Below are 7,831 nucleotides of genomic sequence, written 5' to 3' on the forward strand. Positions count from 1 at the left end.
ACATTTCTCTCTCACTCTCAATAGTTTTCTCTTAATTCCTTTTCCTTTTTTCCCTTGCATAGCCGTCCATCCCCCCTTCATTCTTTAGCCTCAAAAGTTTTGTCAAAAGCAATCTAGTCGGCTACCTTCTAAACCCTTAGCAAAAGAAGCTTTAATCAGAATGGAGGAGTGCTTCAGTCAGAATAGATCCGAAAGGCTGCTGAGTTGAGTAGAGTTAAGCACATCAGTCAGAATAGATCTAAAAGGCTGCTAAACTGAGCAAACTATTTCCTCTTTTCATTTATCTTAAACATGTTTTCTTTGTGTTTTATGTTTTTGACATCAACTATGAAGTTTTAATTCTTATTTGCTAGGATGATTATATTAATTTAATGAGATTTATTTAATTCATGTTAACATTTTTTATGCCGCGGTCAATTATGTTTTTAATTAATATCATGATGCATTTCATTCATATGTGATTGGGTGCACTTAGATTAGCTGAGTGATCCTAACCAAACGACGGCTAGTAGACACATATTTGAAAAGTACAATGCTCAATTTAGGCATTAAACCTGACTAAGTTGAGGTTCATAATATCTTTAGTTAGCTCTATTATCTTGCATGGTTTTTAGATTTATGTAATTAAATTGTTGCAAAGGTAAATATCCCTATGACCTTGCATAAATTCTATGAAACCCGTAGTCTAATATGATCAGTAACATGCATATTTAACTAAGTAAAAGATCTGAGAGGACTTAATTTTGTTTCCAAACCCATAAGAGATCAAGTTGCCATGGAAGTAATTCCAAACATGTTAGCATGATGAAAGTAAGTTGATTTGATTAATATAATTATCCTAGCCCATTTAATGTTGATTAGTTTTGTTGCTAAAGCCGTCATTCATACACTTAGGTAAATTGCATAAGGGATCACTCTTGCATTTAATTAATCTAATCATCATTATCCAAATTTATTGAGTTTTTTTACATCAAATTGTTAATTATAATTTTGCAATTAATTGTTTAAGCTTATACAGTCCCAGTGGAAATGATAACTCATTTTTACTTACTTATTACTTGAACGACTACATACACTTACGTAGACACGTTACAATTTGTTACACCTACCACTGCCACCACACCAAGAGAGAAAACACCTATGACTGCACAAGAACATGCAATTCATCAACTGATTTATGAACTCACAAAATCAAATTCTAATGATAAAGTAGAGGTGCTTATTAATTAGCTTAAACGGAAGCGTTACAATACAACTGTTGGAAAAGCAGTCCAAGCTGATAGTGATGAAACAAAGAGGCCGCAGCGTTACATATGTGCATCCAAGAAGTCAACCAAACCAAATTAAAAATAACAAATACTATGTCCAAGCTTTTATTTCTAGTACATGCATTCAATTTTGTCTGTCATTGCATTTCCATATTTGTAAATACGTGTTTTGTACTCTACCATTTTTCATTTTTTTTATGCACTAAGGACAATGCATCCCTTAGGTTTGGGGGTGTGTTGTGCATATAGATTGCATTAGATATGTGTGTTAATATTTGTTGTTTTGAGATTTATTTTTCCATGACATACAATTGCCAAATAATTGCCAGACTTTGCTAAGTATATTTTGTCTATGATATTCGATAAGGATAATACTTTTTGATAAATTTAGAAAATTGTTTGAGTAATTAGGTTTGTTTAGCCTAGGATAGTTCTTTGAAAATTGATCCTTAAGAGTAGAATGTCTTATTTATAAGTGCAATTAGTTTATAGTAGGTTCCTTTTAATACACTTAGGATTTCTTAAACCTGAAATCAATAAGCTGGTAGTAACAAAAAATGTTTATCATGGTAAAATACATTGAACATTCTAATATTTGGGATCTATTGAGTAGGTTAGTAATGTTGTAACACCCCTAACCTGTATCCATCGCTAGAATAGGGTTATGAAGCATTACTGTAAAAATGTGACTTTAAAACATACATTTCAAACCTCAACATAAACATATCATAAATCATTTATATACATTCATATCACCCCTTAATCGAGCCTTCAAGGCCTTACAAATACTTTAGAAACAATTCGAAACTAAATTGGAATCAATCAGAAAGTTTAGGAAAAAGTTTGAAAATTTGAACTGTATAATTCACACGTCCGTGTAGCTAGGTGCTGTGACTCACACGGCTAAGACACACTGTAACACCCCTAACCCATATACATCGTCGAAATAGGGTTACGGAGCAATACCGTAAAATCGTAACATAAAAACATACATTTCTAAACCCTTCAGCACCACATTTTCAAACATTGTTCTAAACTCTTCAGCCCCATATTTACGGATTTTATTGACTAGAGGCTTGCTCAACCGTACTGGTTCCAAACCCTAAGGAACTACGGGGACCAGTTAAGGAATAGGTGGGGGTGGATGTCGTTGAGCCATCGGGTTCGTTCGTCTAAACTCGGTAAACCATTCATTCATCATATGGAAGAAGGCTTCCTTAGCCTATCCTTCCTAGCCCTTAGATATGGGCCTACTACCACTCGATGTTGCTCCATGAATGGAGGCTTGCGCGTTACTTTCAGCCTCTTCAGAATCGGCTCGATTGGATGACATTATCTACATGAAAGCATAGTTCAAATCAAGTCAGGAGTTATCACACTATCATAGGTTATATAATGGCATGTCTTTCTAGACTCATACATGCTATGTTTAGTTCGAGAATTGACTAAATTGTAGCTCTGATACCACTAAATGTATCACCCTTAACTAGTATATGTCGCCGGAATAGGGTCACAAAGCATTACCGTAAAACCATAACATAAAAAATACATTTCCAAACATTGATATAAACATAGCATAACCCATTCATATACATGCATATCGTCCCTTAGTCAAGCCCTCGAAGCCATAGAAACACTTTAGAAACGATTCGGAACTAGATCAGAAATATTTGGAAAATTCAGGAAAAAGTTAGAAATTTTAAACTGTAGACGGCACACGGCCATGTGGCCAGGCTGTGTGACTCACATGACTGAGACACACGTCCGTGCCTCAGGCAATGTAACAATCAAAATAGGGACACACGGTCGTGTCCCAGCCCCTGTCCATGCCCTTCTAACTCTCTGAGTTGGGTCACAGGCCAAGTTACAAGCCCGTGTGCCAGGCTGTGTAACACTATAGACAGCCTCACACGCCCGTGTGCCAGGCCATGTGCTAGGTCGTGTAACTGCCTGACTTGCAACCTTTAAAACCTATAGGGGACACACGACCATATCACATGGCCCTATGTCACACACGGCTGAGACACATGCCCGTGTGTTAAGCCGTGTGGAAAAGAAGTTGCCATATAGGCAAAATCAATAGGTCATTAATCCATCCAACCAATATGCCATATAGGCAACTCAATCATAATCAAGCAAATATACCTAAACTTATGCATAATTGGCCATAACTCATCTATACACATCTAGCTCAATTATATAGCAAAACATACCCTATTTGACCATATTGTGAACATGCCATCACTTACCACTGTGGTCATTAAAACATGCATCAACTTAACCATATTAACAACCAACCACAACGTATCAAAAGTACCAAAAGTACCACAAATTTAAAGTAACAATTACATGCCAAAAATATCATCTAGCCATTAAACATAAGTCCACCTATACATGTCGTTATAACCTTCACCGAAACATCAAAATCTATGAATATAATTGCTGGATAGTGTGATAGGTCTCCGACGAGCTTCCAAATCGATCGAGCTTCTGATAATCTATAAAACATAGGAAAGAAAACTACGTAAGCATATAATGCTTAGTAAGTTCGTATAACATGAACATAACTTACCATTTCAATGCATAACTTTAAAATTAAACATGATACAATCCAACTAATAGCTTGGCACAAGCCTAAGCATCATCAACAACAATTGTTAGTGCATTAACACATAATTCACTTGAATTATCACATGGTAAGGTAAATTCACATGAACATTATGGCATTGAATTCATACTTTCCATAAACATAGATATAAATTCATAGATCATTATGATTTCATACCTTTTCATAGGTTCATAACATAGCAATTAGAACATTTTTCATTCATTCCCTTTTCATGCTCGTTGAACCACTTAGAATACTATTGAATATGCGGGAAAGCTCACACAAAGTGTGTTAAACCTATGGTCAAAACCATTCCTTTTCATTTTCCTTTGCATCTTTACTCACTTGAGTCATAAAATGGGTCTGCTCACACAAGCTGACAGTTGGAATGTAAGCTACACGATGCTGTTCACACAAGTTGATGAGTATCCGTAACAAATGTCAGAACTCAGCCATCGGTAGCACATTCAGGAGCAACATCCAAAATATGGTAACCCTAATGACATGTCATTTGCATCCTATATATTCCTAAGTTTCAAACGGGGCTCGATAATTGTCGAAACATCAGTGGATTTCTATCGTTTCATTACATGATATATAACACAATTCATAAATATCAAAATAGCATTACACCATTATTTAAACATACGAACTTATCTCGATTATAAAGTTGTCAAAATAAGAGCAACTAATCCGAGGCTTTAGCCTTTCCTCGATCTAGATCCATACGAGGCTTATCATGATCTAAATAATCGAATTCAATCCATTTAATATTCATACTACTTAATTTAGTCCAAAATTCATACTTTTACAAAAGTACACATTTTCTTCTAATATTTTAACTTCTTTACAATTTAATCCTTAAGCTCGTAAGTGGAAATTTAAGCAATTTCATCCACATTTCATGCTGGCATATTTACCTAGGGACTCATATCTACCCACACAAACAACCATTTCACAATTTTACCATGATATTTTACTATTTTTACAAATAAGTCCCTAAATGATAATTTCATCCAAAATCTCTTTACAAAACTTGTTTATTTAACAAGGCTCATAATCTTTCATTAAAATTCAAAAACCATACAAACATGTTCATGGAAAAACCCTAAACCTTTAACAGTTTTGTAATTTAGTTCCTAGGCAAGCTAGATTAAGCTACAACAATCCCGAAAACATGAAACCATTAAAAATGGGACAAAATAACTCTTACATGCTAGCACCCAAAGTAGTCGGTTAGAATAGCCCTAACATGGTGTTTGTAACACCCCTTACCCGTGTTCCTCGCCGGAATAGAGTAGAGGTATTACTAGAACACAAACACTTGTTATCGTTCCAACTGAGATTTTTTTTTTACGAAAATTTTGACATAATCCCCTTTATAAATATGTAACCTCACCTGCAAATTTGCAGATCGTAACCCAGGCAATTCCAATGTTTCAACCAACATTTATATTCTCAAATATATTTAAATCATACTTAACATTTTAACTATCATCATTAGCATTGTACAAAATAATTTATCAAATAACATATACTAACATTTAGGCTAAATACTTTGTAACATATAAAATCAAAATCAAGTCTTCTATACCTGCCATAATTTAGAAATATTGATTACAAAATACCAAAAGTTGTGGTTCCTGACTATTTCCGAATTTCGAGTTGAACTGGTAACACTATAAAACAAGGAAAAGAAAGAGCAGTAAGCATATAGCTTAGTAAGTAAGTATATAATTAATAAACAAGTTTCTAGCATGTTTCTATAGATAATATAATCTTAATCACACATAAATTCACTATTAATTCAAGTTCCAGCAAGCTATTTATTCGCGTCACAGTCACTAAATTATTTTTATCTGGAGCTACGAAACTCCAAATTAAGATCTTTAAATTTTCCCTGAAACTCGACTCATATATCTTTTTACCATAAGATTTTCAGTATTTTTGGCTTAGCCAATTAATACATTTTATTCTTTAAAGTTCCCTTGTTTCACTGCTCGCCAGCTCTAACCCTTCTTCACTAAAAATTAATTATCTCTTTTTACAGAATTCAAATGATGTTCCCTTTTGTTTCTCTTGAATATAGACTCACCAATAAATTTAAACATGCAAAATTACAAACCATAATTATTTTTGAAAAATTTTTAGTGATTTTCCAAAGTCAGAACAGGGGATTTCAAAATCATTCTGACCCTATCTCAGTAAAATTCAAATATCTCAAAATATTTAACCCTTTTGCTTATTATGTTTCTTTTATGTGAAAATAGACCCATTCAGCTTTAATTTCATATTGCATCAAACCCCTAATTCAATTTCCACCATTTTTGGTGATTTTTCAAAATTACACAACTGCGGTTGTTCAAAACTGTTTTATTTCTAAATTTATTCTTTAATAGTTTTAATACTTCATATCATCTTACTCAAGGGACGATTAAATATCGAACCCAATATTCATCACGTAATCTTATCCATTTCACATGTACTTTCACTTGTCTAATTTCCCCGATGAACACTTCGAAATATTAACCGTTACTCGGTGGAATCAGCATTTAGCAACCACCTTATATTCAGTGATATGGGGAATCAACACATAGCAACCCCTTTTCACAATCAAGGATACGGTGGAATAAGCACTTAGCAACCACCTTTAAAATCAATAATTCAGGGAATCAACACTTAGCAACCCCTCGGGGAATCTACACTTAGCAACCCCTTTCTGATTAGAGTTTCGGGGAACCTGCACTTAGCAACCCCTTTTTGATCAGTGATTTCAGGGAATCTGCACTTAGCAACCCCTTACATTCAATGAATCCCGGTCTAATCCGAGTGTTTAATCGGGAACCTTATTATACAACATTTTACCAACTTTTTCAAATTTAACCACATTTTTGTAATCTACTTCAAATATTTATCCTATATTCAATCATATCTTAAAAATATATTAAATAAAATTAAAACAATGTCTTATTCACTTACAAACTTACCTCGATGCAAAATATAAAAATTTTGCAATTTAGTCTACAATCTTTTCCTTTCCCCAATTAAGATTGATTCCACGTTCTTCTTGATCTATAATATCAAATTTAGCTTGTTTAATATTCACATTTATCAAAACAGTCCTCGACTCAATTTTTGGAAAAATTACAATTTTACCCCTAAACTTTTTCATATTTCCACTTGTGTCCCAAAGCTCGAAAATTAAACTTCATCCCTTACATGCTGAACATTTTGCCCTTCTATGGTAACATCAAGTTTCCACTCTAACACTTACTTATGAACATTAGGTATTTTTACCGATTGTGTCGTTTTACTCGTTTTCACTTAAAATCGCTTAGCAAAAGTTGTTTAACATAATTCCAAGCTTCATATTCTACCATAAAACATCAAAATAAACACATTTCACCTATGGGTTTTTTTCCAAATATGAACCCTAGGTTAAATTATTGCTAGAATAAGCTAAATCAAGTTACTCGGACTCCAAAAACGTAAAGAACATTAAAAACGAGGCTTGGGATCACTTACTATGGAGCTTAGAAGCTTGAAAACCCTAACTATGACTCCCACCCTTGTAATATTCGGCCCTAGCTTGAAGATGGACAAAAATTGGCTTTTAATTTTGTTTTTAATTCATTTTAATAATTAAATGACTAAATACCCTTCACTTAAAAATATCCTATTTCACTTATCTCATGTCCATTTTTTTCCACAATTTAACCAATGGTCTAATTGCCATTTAAAGGCCTCCAATTTAAAATTTCATAACAATTGGACACCTCTAACATGTAGAACTCAACTTTTGTACTTTTTATAATTTAGTCCTTTTGACTAAATTGAGTGCCCAAACGTTAAAATTTTCGAACAAAATTTTCACGAAATTTTTTCGTGAAATTGTAGGCCATAAAAATATAATGATAATAAATTTTTTTCTCATCGGATTTGTGGTCCCGAAACC

The sequence above is a fragment of the Gossypium raimondii genome, chromosome 3 (genome assembly GCF_025698545.1).
Source record: "Gossypium raimondii isolate GPD5lz chromosome 3, ASM2569854v1, whole genome shotgun sequence".
Taxonomy (NCBI): Eukaryota; Viridiplantae; Streptophyta; class Magnoliopsida; order Malvales; family Malvaceae; genus Gossypium; species Gossypium raimondii.